The sequence below is a fragment of the Varroa destructor genome, unplaced genomic scaffold, assembly GCF_002443255.2.
Source record: "Varroa destructor unplaced genomic scaffold, Vdes_3.0 BEIS01000004.1, whole genome shotgun sequence".
Classification (NCBI taxonomy): Eukaryota; Metazoa; Arthropoda; class Arachnida; order Mesostigmata; family Varroidae; genus Varroa; species Varroa destructor.
In genome coordinates, this window is record NW_019211457.1 from 12,778,673 (window position 1) to 12,796,158 (window position 17,486).

Consider the following 17,486-nt stretch of genomic DNA (forward strand, 5'->3'; position numbering starts at 1 on the left):
TATTTTATTCTTTAATCTAATCTGTTTATTGTTTATATTATTGTACTATAATCAAAAAGTGTGACATTAACTGGCTACTATTATCAATATGGTTACGTTATAGCTATAATTATCTTACTATCTATTTGAAACATGTAGTAGCGACTTTCTTTTTAACCTTATAAACGCTGAAAAACTTCAAACTTCTAAATTTCATAAAAAAAATCTTTCTCGAGCCTAAGACCTCGTAGAGATTCCTCTCGGCCATAAGCGACTTTTTCAGCGCCTCAATACCTACTTATAGCGATTCGATGTTGAAATCAATACGGCTAAACACACCTGCGTCGCCTATTAAAATGGCCTGTAGCCGATATTTTCACAAGTTTACACTTTGTTTTTATAATACAATGTGGATCTTTAGCTTGTTCTCGCCGATGAGGCGAACTCGGCGAGCCACTATAGCTACTATGAGGTCACGCTAGGATCGTGCCATAGCCGGATGAATGCAGCTTAGTGTACTAGACCGCATTTACCAAATGTCGCAAAAACGTATTCCTTTCGTTGCCGTGGTCGTTAATTGATCCGGTATTCCATTAACGGATTAAGTCTTTACAGGGTTGGTTGAAAACGAAAATTGCACGGCAGCGTTTTTGACAATATTTTCTAAACGCGGTATCTAAATTTAGCAAACGAAACAGGGCACCACCGAACAGACAATCTTCCTTCACCCATTTCTGTGTCACAGTCTTAATTCCTATGAGATAATGCAAACATCGCACATCCCAGTGTCTGGACAATTGTGCTAGAAAGCAACTAATTTTTCTATCCATGACTCTTGTCCAGGTAAGGATGAACGATATCTTTCAAGGGCCGTCATATCTATGCTCCACAAAAAACTACGTTCGCCCTACCTTTTAGGGGGGTTTTAACGGAATTTCAATGAATGCGCCACATTTCAAGCTACCAATTTATATACTCTATTATAGGAAGGTAAATCAAAAGACACATATGTAAATTTAGCCAACCAACAGTTTTACTTAAAATGAGGGATATTAAAGGCAGCGCATCGGTGCGTGTACATGTTCAGCTAGGAAACGAAAGACGGAACATTAGCTAGGACTGAAAATTAATAGAGCAACAAATTGTCTCGAAACGTTCATGACGATCTCAAGGCTTTTGCAGAAAATTCGTGTACAGCAATTCTGGACAGCTTTTATTTGCTAAAATGCCAAGACCAACGACAACATCAATAATAATTTTTAAAATTATTATATGGCATACTACTAAGGAGTTATAAATGAGCTTTTGTGAGGAAATAAATGTTTGCAAATAAATAGAGGTAAAAGTAGGTTTCTCTCGATCCGCATTATCTATTCCCTATAAGCGATGTAATAGCACGAAAATTAACCTAAATTGGGGACATCTTTTTACTACGATCACGGTTCCAGATTTGCATACGATGAACATGTTTTAGAAATCAATGCAAACAGTTTGGTTTTGTATTATCGATGATCCGCTATAATATTAGGTACTACAGTATATTCGAAACATGAATTGACGTTAACCTAAAGAAGTTGAGCGCCTCCATCTGAGGAGATGGCGCACAGGGGCTTGCGTCGTAAATAGAATAAGAATTATAGCGGTGCTTGCTGTTGGACGTTTAGTTGCTATTAGGTACTGCACAGAAAAAAAGAGCCATTTGAAGAGGATTACCGTTCCAATGCAATACTATTGAAGAAAGTTGCATTTATAGAAATTTGGTTGATGACTGTTTTCACGGGAACGAGAAGAACTTACACAGTGTCGCAGGAATCAAACAAATCATACAGATAAGTTAATTTCGCACCGTGAAAAGAAATAACAAAATATTGATGTCTAGTCTATAATATCAACGTTACAGGTGCACGATTAGTAACAAAGCGTGTACCCATTGCGTACGTAATGCCTTCATTTCACTTGAGAGACCTGACTGTACAGTTGCATCAGTTGAAAACGTGTATTCATAATTTAGATAATCTGTTTAGGAAAGGAGCATCTGATTCTCAATTCCACCCATTATTTTACGAACTCGTTGAAGGTTGTAGCTGGCTGGGTGTCGTCAAAATTTACCTCAATAGATACACAAGGTATAGTTTTTACCGCCTTTCCTTTTTAGCTGTTCGGCTATATATTTTTATACAAATAATTCGAAACAAAATTCAGACATTTTCTAGAAATAATTTACTTATAGTTAGTTGCGTTGAACTACAGAATAATCAAAAGACGACGCCACCTTGTAACAGTCATCGGAGTTTTCCTTCCTTTCAGAAACACCGCGTGATTGTTTCCTTAACTAAACATGTACATTGAGAAAAAAATATGAAATATTTATGAACGTATGTTTATGAACGTCTAATTAATTTAAGTACAAGCTTATTAGTATATGATTGAATGAGTACATGCTCTCAACTTAGAGCACAAACCAAACACTACAGTCGTGATCAATAAGATTTTTGGACTAAAGGGGGACGAACCAAACCCCAGAGGTTGGGGCAGATTATTGGAGGAGTATGGAGATCGATTATTATTAGATGGTCATAAAAGATTCATTAATGTACGGTACAGTTAAACAAAGGGAAAACCATTTACGCCTTAACAGGTAGAATGGAGCACATCGCAACACAGTTAAGAATAATTACCCTCAAATTTTGGAAGACGGCATTTTCCTTCATCGGCATATGCTGCAGTTCAAGGTCGTCTAATTGCGTTCGTCGTCTAGATCTGATGAAATTCGGTATTTGCTCTAAACGTACGCCTCTCTGAACTGAAGCACTTTCAGGTGCGTCTGCGTATGGATCAAACTTGTTCGTCGATAGTGAGAACAGGTCCTGTGTAGCCGAACGAATCTGAACGGTTGATGACGAAAGTTGTTTCTTTCAACATCAGTCGTCAGATCATTTCACTGAGTAGACTGACGCACTGAGGGCCGCATCGCTATCTGATTGTGACGAAATCAATGCGGCTGGCTCAGCAGTAACCTACTGAATCTAGATACGTCATCCCATTTGAAACGCTCGGAAGGCAACGATCCGAATTCGTAAAGACGACGTGTATGTATACACGGGACGATTCCTCAGGCGTCCGAGGTTGTGTAATTTCTAGTTGTAGACAATGCACAAATTTGCATATAGATGTGCAAAGCTGAATAATTATTTCAGTTCAAAGTTGGGAACAAGCGGTGTACAGCCTCTCTGAGACATTATGTAGGCAAAGGCCATTGTGTGTATACATGGCTTCCTTTTTATTAAAAAAAAAATGATTCGCACATGTAACTTACTTAACTAGTGATTGCTGCTATCACGATTATTGTGTCTGATTGTAGGCTGTCGCCGAAATCTCTGCAGTGAATATTCTTTACGTAATGTTAAATAAGTATTTGAACTTTTGTAGGCTTAGAGGAAATGCTTATTTTACGTTTTATTGCACTTAATAGTTAGAAAATGTTTCGCTTAAACACTTCTCATGCTCAGTAGTATACTTAAGAATGGCTTTCTAAACTTTGTTCACGCTTTACACCTAAAAGTGAGTATACCTTTCCTAGACATTCATATACTTAACAAATATAGGCTAGATTGTCACTTACGCTAAATCTAATGGAACAGGTAATAGATAATCAATTACAAATACGTACAAACTGTTTGATGCCCCATAGCTGGTGCGTACACACATGGCACCTCGTCGAATATTATTAGTACAGAAGCCGCTAGCTGCGTTGCTCGGCCTCGTAGCCACGCAAGCTCTACGTATGTAGACATAATTGGTTTATGCTATAATTTCCCATTGCAGAGACAATTTGGAGGGAAGCTTTTTGCATGAATGTTTAAATACGCCGATTACCGCCAGAAATTTGTTTCTAGTAATACCGCTTCAAGCACTATCGATATAGCATTTGCCCACTGACTTATTTGCTAAATACCGTAGACTTACGGCACAAGGGCAAAGCTGCTTGTTGCTTATCTATCCTACAAACCGTTTGAATGCACTTAGCCAACATCGAACATTTCATTTAGGTAGGCATCCTAAATTCAAATTATTGCGTTTATGAGGCTTATCTGATTTAGCCTAGGGTAGCCTGCAGCAGCGATGCACAAGAGGATCGGCTTTGTCTGCGTATTCTCATTCTGCGCTTTATTTTTTCGCCTTACTTGTAATTGTTACGAAAATATTCTTATAATCATCAGAAAGGAGTTGGGAAGATTGTCCGAAGCCCATCTTCCCAACTCCTTTCTATTGTATGATAACTTGTGCCAAATGTTTCAAATTTTAGCTGCTTCTTTTATGCTTTATATGCTAGATATGCTTTACTATGCCTTTGCACAATTCGTTATTGCTTGAGGCAATGAATTTGGTATTTACATTAACCTTTACTGCGTCAATAAGGGAACTTACAGTTGTCGAGGGCGCATTGTCTAATAATGCTGCAAGAAATTGCCCATTTCCGATACACCAAGTGAGATCGACAGGGGTGCCGTCTTCAGTCTACTCATCTCGATATTTGCCATAAACATGAATGTTAGGGTGGCATAGTTCGCACTAAGTTGGGTGGAATGCAACTTCAACCTTGCAAGTTATTTAAGCTAATAGCTCAACTGATAACAAAAAGCGGTTGTCGGCATTGGCTCATTGAAATGCGCATTTTACTGCAAGAGCGTCTGTGTAGGAATGAAATGATAGGTGACAAAAACACATCGTTTGAACCTGCGAGACCTTTTGAGAACATGTATGCAGATACTTTCACTTTTTTGAGCAGGGCTAGTAAGCTGGAAGATAATTTACGATGGGCTAACAGGGCGGAATTATGTTTCAGCGCCCTCCGGGGTGGAAAACAAAAACAGCTTCCTGTGCATGTCTTGGTTTAGGTAGTAGCCCAGTGCATTACATCTGAAAATTTGCCAAATTTCCCCCCTCCCCAGGCGCAGCTTGCGTAATTCGATGCGTTTTCCGTAGTTCTGAAACGCAATATTGTATAGTTCAGCATTAACTTTTCTTAGGCTTGACTTTAGACGAATACAACGTTTCTGGTCATCAATTGTTCACCATTGCTCGACTGAGCCTGTCGGTAACATCGACCAATCGAGGGTAGTCAAATTATAGGACTAAAACGGCTGGTCTAGAAGCATGCTTTCGAGCAAGTTGGTTGCTTCCTGCACTATGTATCGAGCTACCTCATATTCAAAAATTGTTCGCATCTAATAGCTTCATTCCGGTCCGTTGAAAAAACTGTAGCGTATCACTATAGAACTCGCCAGTGACTGTCGCTACCATTCGATCGTCATTTTTGAAGTTTTCCCTCCACAACCTGTAGCAGTAAGTGGTTTCTGGTGAGTGAAGTGATTACTCTACATTCACACTTACGTTCCCTTAAATGTGACAAACTCGTTTACTCACATAGCCATTCGGCTAGAAATAAGCCTCATTAGAGAAGATGACGTGACACAATAGGTCACTAGTATGCTATAAAATCTGACCAGCGAATAAGCCCTGCTTGTGAAGGTTCTGGGATCTCTGATTATTGAGTTTGCTCTACCCTAAAGAGATGGAGATGCCGCTTTTGCTTTAAAATGAATTACACGGTGCACCTTAATTGGTTGAAAATGAAACACGACTTTACGTTCAGGTCGCCGAATTCGCGTTCACATTGCTTCGGACCGCAAAGACACTACGAATCGTTCATCCAATTCGCGGCCTCTCTAGCCTTAAATTATTTTCAAATGAGTTTATATTTTTAAATCAACTAATTTTTAAATGAATCAATGGCCTTTTGTTCCTTCCATAAACGAAACGTGTAGTACGTAATCTGGGTGACACCTACGAAGCGTTACCTGATGAACTTCCCGTGTTGATAGGAAGTTTCTACGGAAAACAGATATTGCGAACTGTAAACCCCGCCGTGTGTAACCTCGACAGTCTGCTGGCCCTTACTCGTTATAAACACAGGAGAAAGAAACAAAGGAGATCCAAGCGTTTAGTCTATTCTATAAGATAATTTCAAAAAAAGAACATGGATTTTTACTAGCGGGCTTTATTGTGATAAAATACTCTAAAATACTGTGTACTATGACCCTTGTAGATTTGACTACTTCCGTTATATGTCTGTTGGAATAAAGTTGATTGGTTATCTTTTTTACAGCTAGATTTAGGCAGGTACTGATTTATGCTTAAAATAAATATAGTATATAATGTAGTAAAAACGCGCATTTTTGACGAACTAGAGACAGCGTAGCCACTCTGTAGAGTGGCTTAGATCATTGTCGATTTTGACCCGGTTAGGTATACGAATTTACACGTATGGTCCGATTTTACATATTTTTAAAATATATATTTAATTAGAGCGATAAGCTATAAAACAGTGTTGTGCTGGGTAAGGTAAATTATCTCTATTTGAAAGTTCGGGTTACCAATTTTTTTTGAAAGTATTAGTAACAGAACATTGAAATACAGGCCTGTAGTTTGCAACGAATTTTTCTCTAATATAGGGCAACTATACAATTTCAACATACACAAGGTGCAATGCTTTCCATGTAAGACTCTTCGAATATCAATCTAAAGTGTTTAGTGGTGATCTTAGAAACTACAACGACTAGATAGAGACGTTCCAAACGCTCATTTTTAGCTGTACAGGGAACTAGAGAGAAAAAAGACAGTCGCCAGTATAGAAATGAGAAGTGTTCGACAATTAAGCTTGTCTTTTCTGTGCGAAGAGGAATAACAGGATCCGAAGATTTCAAACAAGGATTCATTACCTTTTAAGCGACCATTAGTATAAGGGAAAGCTGAGCCAGCAGCGTTAAAGTTCAGCTTCAATCGGTCAACATCCTGCATTTCTTTATAGCTTCCGAAATCTTGCTAGACAAAGTGTTGGATATTTCTTGATTGCGGTATATTTGATACGATCAAGTGGCCACGTAATTTGCCGGTTTGGGTCAAGGAGTGGGGTACGTGACTCAATCAGAAAGGTACACCAGCTCATAAGTTCATTGTACATTTCTTTCGCGCAAATACGATCAACAATAGGATTCAGTTCATCATATTGAAATAAGTAACACCCCCTCTTCCCCCTTGATTTACAGTCTATTTATCCACAACCTGTAATCTAGATGCTTATGCGAAAATGCAAATTCCGTTTACTTAATGTAATATAAAAGATAACTTACGGTTTATGAATTGTCTGAAAGGTTACAGGACAGTGTTATCGATGGAACGGAGTGTAAAGCCATGATTAGGTCCGGATTTGAGTTTTAGGAGTGGCACTACCGACAAGCTGGTCTTAACAGCAGTTTACGAAGGGTCCTCCGATATGTTGCCGCTGAGGACAGAGGTTGAGCAATTTTTGGTGATTTCTAGGATACCGGGTAAATTCAAGTCATCAAAAACTGTCGCGGTTGTCATCTGTTGCAGTGCATGTGTCTTAAGCAGACCTACGAACAAGGTCCACCGCAGTATATTCGTTAGGCACAGCCTACGTTCAATATGCAGTTATCGCCCGCGTGTGAAAACCCAAAATGGTAATTTCCATTTTTCGATAACTTCGTGTTGCGTGTCTAGCAATCAAACCAAGTTCCACAGCGAGCATTAGGAGTTAATAGTATCGGGCAGTTTTGGTTTTTTATTTCAGACACGCATCAGAAATACCCTCTTTTAGTTATAAAGCTACCATGGAAATGAAGTTTATCCATAGTTTAGATTATTATTTAGGATAGACTACCTACAGAATCGATCAACTGCTTATTTAGTTGATTTTGTAGAAAATATAAAATCCATGAATAAAATGACCTAATTAGTTGCTTATTGTTAGCTTTTAATGATCTACTACGCCGTCTATGATCGTGCAAAATGGTATGAAGTTACTTGTATAAATTGATTGACTTTTTTTCTATTTGCGTTTATGACATATTTGTCATGGGTAACTTGTGAGTAAATATCAACGACAAAAATTAGTCAGATCAATGTGGACCCGTTTGTATAAACAACTATAGAAAAATCCTACGTTGGCAGGCGGAGAACCAAGGATTATTCAGCACTTCAAAAATTCACATGCCTTTAGAGATTCGCTTGTTACCCTATTTAAGGTGTGCGTAAACGCATACAAAACTACTCATTTTTCGATATATTTTTCCGGCAGCCAATATGCATGAGATCATTCAACGAATGTACCGCAAATCAATACAGAATATAGATTAAAGAAGGTTAACTTTTTCATGCATCGTTAGCGGCATCAGACAAGAATACAAAACCAAAAGCATCATTATTTCATTATCGTTTATTTTGTTCCCCTTTTTTCTCGCGTGATTTCGATATGCATGCTCAGAACAACAGCATCAAACAGACTATTTCTGTTTGTAAGGGTTTTGCGAGTTACTTTCTGCGACCATGGCATAGACGATCCTTTACTATCTGGCCTCCAAGAGCAGTATCTTTTACAGTGACTCTTTAGTTGACCTTCTCAATTTACGTTTTGCCACCCCATTAAACTACAGATGCTAGAAATCACATTTTGGGGAACTATCCGATATCTACTCCGCTTGACATCCCTACCAGTATGTTCACGTGCTTACTAGATTTTTGCACACATATAATGCACCCACCGTGCAACACCGACTTAATCACATTTTTGTTCCGATAGTATTCGATACCACTAGTAACCCCATAGGAAACTTCACTTCATTTTTTTGCCCTTAGTTACAGTTTTCATTTAATAAAATTACACGTATTTGCTATTTCTTAGTACTAAAATTTTCCCGGCCAATGTCTAAGTATTCTGCATTTTTTTCGTCAGTATGCTGATAATTCGAATACAAGCAGCTGAGCGGCTCTAGAAGTGAACAGAAGCGGGCTTAAGAAGTGTCTGTTTTGTACAGCTACCGCTATCAGAAATTGGGCAAAGAAGTCTTCAGGCAATTAAATCTTTCAAAGAAGTTTTATCGAAATTGCCGTCATTACTGTGGACTCGAAACGTCACTGGTTTCAGAGGCTTGATCGACAGTTGGTTTGACCGGATATTCGGCCGGATGTCCCGAGCATCTCTCAGACCGGTTCAGTTGTTGCTCAGCACCTTCTTAAGATTATATCCCAATTCCTACACTGTCTAGTCTACAAACCTGCCCAGCGATAGCCATGCACAGATGTTGTTTTTTGCAGATTGTTTAATAGTGATTACATAAGCGAAATGACATTATGGAGATACCCGCGTAGCATCACATTGCCTACCATAGTAATGATCTAAATATGTTACTTGTCGATCAGCAAAGCGATTGTAAATGTACCCGCTGTTTAAGTAGCGCGAAAATAGATACAAGCTGAATAACACTAACACGTTAATAAAGAAAAAAACGCGCAACAAAAATCATGTTCATCAAATCAGTTCTAATTTCCTTGACAAATAATTTGAAAAACATAGTAATAATAATAATGTTCGTTTACACCTACCTACCTACCTACTTGCCTGCCTGCCTACCTACCTACCTATCTATCAATCCTTGTGTGTTTCCTGTGGAAACGAACTCATAGACTAAAGAGATGTAGAAACCTGTAGAGATGGTAAACCTGAATAAAAACTTTGTTAAGGGAATCAATCTAGAAGGAAAATAAAATTTAAACAATAAAATTATTTTTTTTTGCTTATTCATATTGCGGACTTGCGGTGGATTCGGAAGAAGAGCTGAGCAGCGAACTATGTCATCTTCTTTTCAACGGGAGTAGAAGAATCTAGGCCCACTATTTTCGTTTCTTTTAGTCCATGTTATGTATGTATCTGGTTACGACTATGAAAAGCCTTTTTTTTCTTTTTCTTTTTTTATAATGAGAACGATTAACAACGGTTAAGTAAAAAAAAAAAAAAAAAACGGTTCCGTACCACCTTCTGCTTAAAGGTCACATAATGTTGGCTATGTAAGCTGGTTGGTTCTGGTGTGCCCCTAAGCTGCAGTATAGTTTGTTCTGTGAGCAAGCCATAATCATCGATTACAAAGTAAAGATCGCGTTTTAGCGTAAGCCTTTTCAGATGGCTTTAGTTCCTGCTTTAATTGAATCTTACACAATCGAACATTAAGGTCTAACCGAGGCACAGGCAAGGTAGTCCAAAAAAAGCCCCATTATTGCAATCGCCTAGGAATTGAACGGTTTGAATTTTTTAGCATTTTCTCAGCTACAGCAAAAGGCCATTAAACTTCTTCGAGCTCGTTTCACAGACAACACTTACAAAATTGAACGGCGGCTGTTCCAAAAATTCTCCCTTTTGTATATAACGAAAATCATGTTCTGCTGCATAACCTACAGCTTAGTGTGTACACAAGTGCTTTTCATTTAATAAATAGAAATTATCTTTCTTAGTGCACATGCATCTCCGCCGTTGATCGGCCAAGGAGAGAACATATCCAATATAAAAACTCAAAGATTTATACATGACATTTCAGATTCAGTTCTGCTAAAAACCTACCTGCTACGGAGTTTTGAAAATTAAAGAATTACTTCGAGGGTTCGGTATTGAGTAAATATCATTTTCCATTGGAGTTTTGTAATGATGTATTTATCGCCGCCGAGATGTATGCTCGAGTGTTGTTCCGCTAATGAATAACTTGTCGGCTTGTTCGAAGGTTGCTTGTCGCATAGAGCAGCTATTACTCTTGTCAATTTGATTACCAGAGAAGATAATAAAATCTGTTATCTTCGCGTATCAAGCTATGAGAGCACTGCAAATCGAAAAATCTTTTCAATTTACTAGTAAAACCTCTTAGTTTTGAAGCGAGAGATCTTATCTCAGCTAGCGTAAAATGTGTTGCGCAAGGTTCGACGAGTGCCCCCACCTTTCAACCAATGTACTCGATGTATATTCGATTTGTGAAATATTTAAATTTTTGAGACCCTTTCCATTGCAAAATGTAGTATTATAAATTTCATTTACAAGTGATCAAACGATAGGCTGTCCGCCAGCGCAAGGTCTAAACTGAGCAACAACAAGGGTATGCATTTGGGGCGAAAAGTAATTCCTTCGAAGACTCGCAGAACACTATTAACGATCTCTGCCATTTATGATTTTGGCATTGTCGAGGATAGGCGTAATTCTACCGTGTTCATCGGACCCTTTCTGTTGTATAATATCGTTTACTCGAGACAAATGGGCTATACGATATTTCCGACAGCCGCCTTATTTTCCTCAAGAATTTACTAGCGTACGAGACTCTTTTAATTATACCAAACGACAATTACTACAATTTTTTTCATACATATATATAGAAGAAATACCACAGGTTGCTTCTGTAGCTTTTTGATCTCGAAACACATCCGTACTCAAGATAAATAGATGTTGAGAGTTTACGTCAGGCACTGCTAATACGAATTGCTTTAGACAGTGGACGAAATAGAACGTGCCCATGCTCGATTCTGAAGCTAGACCATCGTACATGTCTTAAAGTTCAGCAGGCTAGCACACCATTGTATCATAACATAGACGCTTAAAAACTAGAAACGATTTATAGAGTAGATAAAGCACTTTTTAATACGTTGGATAGTAAAAATCTGTAAAGCGGAAAAGGGGCAAAAAGATATTTAAAGAAAAAGCAAGCGGACAAAACTTTTGGACCAACTAATATATATATATTACTAAGTTATTATAGCCGAATCACTGTTTTGGTTGAAAGAATATATGGAAGATACGAACGATCTGCCTTTATTTAACAACAGTAAAAATAACTCGTTCTAATAAGGCAAACAATAAAGGATTCTAATTATTCACGCTTTTTTTTTTTTAAATTTATAATGGAATTGCTTTAAATCTTCATATTTTATCTCAAAACTTGCAAGTATCAGAGCAAAGCTATTACTCTTTTTTATTTCGTACCTGCCAAACGCCGATGGATGTCTAAGGAAAGATTCAGTTACAAAAAATAACAATTTCTCTGACTATCTCAACTGAATTTTAATCAGAAGATCCGTTTATATGACAGCAAACACTGGAAATGATTGATTTTGACAAAGAACAGATCGTGAATATCACGAGTACGTGTAGTCCGAGACATTAATGATACATAATATAAACCTGTACGGGTAAACCAGTGTACACTATAAAACACATTATTTTCACTTAATCACAAATAGAGTAATAGGAGTCTATAGCTCTCTAACGACTTGTTGCAAACCATACACGACAATTCTAGTTAATTTTTTAGTACTGTTTGTTAATTTTCGATTCTAAACAAAAGTCCAAAGACGTCAAAAGACGTTATAACACCCACATAAAGATAATGGTAAAACAAAGTATATCTTTTTCTGTATGCACACAAATAGCGTGACATCTGTCTAATTTGCCCTTCGTTTAGTAAAAATACCATATATACTGTCGATAACTGGTTCATCATTTATCGTCAATAGCGTTAAGAGATGAGGGTAGCTAGAGATTAGCTTATCAGAAATTAGCTAAGACGAAATTGTTTTATGACTTTTATTATCATAATTTGTAATGGCGACCCTCGTATCTGATGAAAGCCATTACTCTTTAAACGTTTTGAGCTTTCAGAGTCACATTCTTAAGCGTCTTATCTAACTTCAACCTTGTAATAATGGTCTCTGTCTATTCATCTCATTCATTACCAGAAGAAAAGATTGACTCGTAATAAATCAGCTGTCTAGCTATAAATATATGGCAGACGTAATTACGTTTTATGGGTAACCAAAACACATTAATTGGGGACGTTAAGCACAATTATCATCGAGTTTAATATTGTATCCGAATTATTAATGGTCATCAAACTCGCTTTTCTGCTGACGGAAAAAGCAATTCCCATCTCTTTCGCGTTAACTATCTTTCGTGGAAAAATAATCTAAATTACAATTTTTTTAAAATTATTTTTCGGATATTTTAACGTACGTTGTGTAAAGACTCAATCTCACGACCATTTTCATCATTGTACAACCAAAAGGCTAGGAGGCTCAAAACGACGCCTAAAGGCAATAAAATTAAGTAATTTCTTTGGGGACAATTGGCGTGGAAGGTGGGACCGATTAGCCGAATACTTTCGATCCTAAAGTAAAATGCTTGTTTTTTCTCATAGAGCATAATGGTAGATCGGTTGGTCGTAAGCCGACGGCAGTAATCGTTCTTTTTTTCAAAACAATCCAGCATTTACAAGGTAACCACCGTCCGCGTAGATGTATTATTAAATGTGTAAATGAATATTTCTGTGCAAACGGTGTCGCGTGAACACGTATGCTCAAGATAGGTTTAATAGCAAAACAAGCGCGGAGCAAAGCCCGCGAGTTGTGTAATGAAATTGCGTTAACCTTACCGGTTTCAACTTGACAAAAGGCTTTTTCTAATTCTTCAGAAAGCGAATAGTAGCGTCAACATTACCTCTATGTGTGGCTCCTTTCATAAGGTCTCATTTTGTTCATTGTTAAAAGATCCTCCTTAGAAATTACCCAAAGCAGTCGTTAACCCGGTTTAACTCGTTGCTCCTTCTAGACTTTTCAAAATTTTGTCTTAGAGGTATGATACTTTCTATCTTCTGCTCCACTCGTCTTCGGACTTCATCATTCGCTTAAGGATGTTTTTGGTGTGCAGTTGACGTGATTCCACGTGTAAAGCATATTTTCGGGCAGCCTCCTACGCTAGATATTTTCGATGGTGCGCACCACATCATCTCCATCTTCTAAGCTGCATAGCACACAGCTGTTCACAGAGTTTTTCATTTTCCGAACCGCGTATCTTTAAAATTACCTATGTTCAGAGAAAGTCTGGGCGAGGTAATAGGACATCTTCCAAAAGGGTCTATCATACTGCTTTGCATAGTCTTGATTAGCCTTTTAATTTTTTCAGCTCGTATGTTACTCCATGATCGGATCCTTCAATTGGGCTGATTCGGTCCGTACTGTATTTGTTTAGAGTAGATTTTCGTGCAGAAGTAACATCTTATGCTTCATCCAGCGCTGACCGCACCCGTTTATCTGCTAAGAGATAGTATCGTTCTTACAATTATTTGCGGAGCTTTTATCGAAATGGTTTCGTAAGCCCTAGTCATCCAGATGACGGTTGCTTTTTGGGCCGACGACAAGGCCTTTTTTTACGTTCAGAACTCTGTCCGTCTATACAGGACAGGCATAAAGCGGTGTATGTTTTATTATTGCAGCCAATGTTCTTCCAGTACATTTCTCGACGCTTCGAGCTTTTGCAAGTTTGATGGCTGCTTCCGCGTGTTCAACATGCGCCAACCCAGTGAGTCGTGGATCGATAATAACCGCCAAGTATTGTCCTTCTTTCTTTGGGGAAATTCACACGTTTCCCAGCGTGAGAAGGAGGCTACCGCTCAGCTTCTCATCTTGAAAGTGTTCTTGGCATCTAGCAGTGTAAACAGAACGAATTTTCAATATTTACTTATGCGCCGCACTCAGCACCCTTTCAGTCGGCCTGTAGATTTTCCATTTTAAAACCGACGGGAAATTTGACAGCATCTGCTTCTGGCGAGTCTTTTCCCGCGGTGTTCCCACCAAAATATTCGCCATTAAAAGCTGTTGTGTTGAGAAAACACAGTGGTCTCTACGACAAATCACCTGGCTTAGGAATCAAGGTGAGTTTCGCCTTTTTTGAAATTCTAGAAAATTGCTTTTATTTAGAAGCCTGTTTGCTATTTTTCTAAAAAAAAAGTCTGGCTATCTTTTGGTTAAGAATTTGATAGCGCCCGAAGCACCACGTTAAGTCCTAGTGCCTTCTCCGATGGTAGCCCTAACCTTGCTTCCTTCACTTATTCTATCGTTACCTCCAGAATGTCTTGGTCATCGATTTATATACCGTCCTTTTCTTTCGAAGCTTGCGTTGAAAAAGAGGAATACGACCATTTCTTTTATGGCATCAGGCAACAATCTGGGAAGACATCTCTGCGGCGTATTTCCGACGACGCGGTACGAAAGCCCTCAATTGTCGGTTTGTTCTGCATTTTCTAGTTCCATCCGGTTGCTTGTTTCTTTTACTGCGGTTGTTAAGCTTCCTTATGTGTATTCTTGCCACTTTAGGCTCTTCTTGCTTTTGTCATATTTCCTTTTTCTCCTTTGATCCGTCAACTCTTCCCCAGGAAGTATCTCGTTCCTCCATGCCTAGATCTCTCGGCTCAGTCTGTGTACGTGCCTCTATGTGGATATGCTTTGCCTTGCTCGCAGTTCTTCGATGCTCTCGTAGGCTTGACTAGAGCCTTTGTTAAAGCCTTGCTCACGTTTTAGTAAATTTAGCTTCCTCATTTGCCACCTGGTTCCCTTCTGAGGCGGTGAGTTTGTTTTTACGTTGTACATCTACTTCAATTTATTCTTTTTTCGTTCACTTTACAATTGCTCAGAGAGGCAAGAGGCTCGTTCTTTGCGATGCTAAGTTCAACGAACATCCTGTACTGGCGACGAGCTCAAAGAATCTACTCTTGAGAAAGTGGTTGTGGCCTCGCCATTGATCATTGCCAGATCATATTCTATTATATCGCGCAGGAGGATTTGGCCCCTTGCAGTTGTGCTTGCGCCCACCGTACTACCCCGTAAGAATCTAAATGATCTACTCCTTAAAAATACCTCAAGTGGTCGTTAGGCCAAATCTTTGCATTCATAGCCTCTTTTTGTTTCGCCAATATACGATGTCGGGTTGTGCAAGATAAAAGCGCGTTTGCCTACAATGGGCGCGTAAGTTCGGTTTTTTGTAATCAAAGAACTTACGCTGCACAGCATAAAAGCGAAACGTATATTTGCCTCTGCTGACAGATTTGAGCATGGCGTAAGTTCGTAAAATTTTTCATGACGTATTATGCTATTAGAAAATTGGAGGCGCAGATAGTAACGAGCTTCCTAAGGCATAAAATCCATGAACGGTATTAGGGCGCTACGAAGAACGTAATGATGATTTCCGGCATATATGTCCAAGCAGACGGTGCTTTAATTAATCAACGGGGCCACAGGAAGTGATGATTTTCGAAATCAGCTTAACTTTTCAAAGCAGAAATGTCTAGGTGTAAACTGGCGTATTTATCCAGTCTGATCCAAAAAAGTAAGCGCTTAATTTTTTAATTTAGAAAAAAGAAACACTTTTTGAAATGGGTTTTCTGAGGATATGAAATCGCCCAAAACCAATCCTTTAGCAATAAACAATAATGTCTGTGGCTCTGTTGCGTTCAGTGTACCAACTGGCAGACACGAGCAACGCACGCTACTTTTTACTTCTACATCAAAAACATAATGAAGCAGAACAACGACATTGCGGTAATGCGAAGTCTGCTGACAACGACGCATTTAGGCCCCCGACAGGTGCGGGGTTAGGCTGTATTTGTTTCATTTCACAATAATGCTTTCCATTGTGTCACCTGGATTGAAAACAATCAGTCGCAGGATCGATAGGATCAGTTGCTATGATCAATCAGTATGAAATCAGTTAGATTCAACGCCCAACGCACTGGCTACTCCTGAATGTGCGATGGTTTTACAACACAAGAAACAATATCTGCAAGAGTAAATAATTCATAATAGATACGATATCAGTATATAGAATGGTCTGAATGGAAACATTTAGCTATTAAAGAAGGCATGAATGTATTTGAGGGCAACTATTTTCCGAATCAGGTTAGAGATGACGCTGACTCAAAGACATACTATTGCACACTTGGTTGAGAGTCGAAGCACCATTTAAATACACAAATGCCGGCGAATCCTTTATGATGATATTTCGATAGGCCAAAATTGGAGTCATTACGAATGCCCCCTTATTATCGGAGAATAAAAGGAACATTATAGTGCTAAGAAGTAGATTCAGTGGTGAGATGTTTGTTAATTAGTACGACGTTGAGCACGCTTATCGTAACGGTCGTGCCTTCGACTAGATTTTTCTGGCATAGTATCTGGCACTTACTCAAGAAATCGATTGTATTAAGTATGGCTTTAAATCGAGATAATCAAATGCTCCACCCCTTTTGTATACGTACAGTTCTAGGCTGGTAACAATCTGCTATGTACTCTGCAATTGAGAGCTGTACGTGTTTATCTAGCACTACTATGCCAAAGCAAACAATATTGGCATTAAATGTCTGCAACAATCGCAGATTACGATCTACAGCAGTCACATAGCCTATGTAATGAAATATCAATCGAATATTAGTAAGAACAACAACAACGGTTAACGCTACGCTATTGGGCTAATGTTAGATAGTGATTCAGCACAACAACCCTCTCTTGGCCCCCCGAATTAAGTTCAATCAGTCGAATGCAACAGAAAATTTGCAACGAAGTGAGAAACTTTTTCGTTTCATGTCACTTGACAAAACCAATTGAATAAAGCTTTGTCAACCAAAAGTTCTAAAAGCGTTTGTTGAGTCTGTACTGCAAATGATATTTCTCAACACAAATGCTGAATATCAACGGTTTATGATAAATGATGCAAGATCAAGCAAAGTTACTTCAGTATTCTTCAGTCTGGCTCTGCTTCTGATTTTAAGCGCAAGAAAATGTAGACTAAA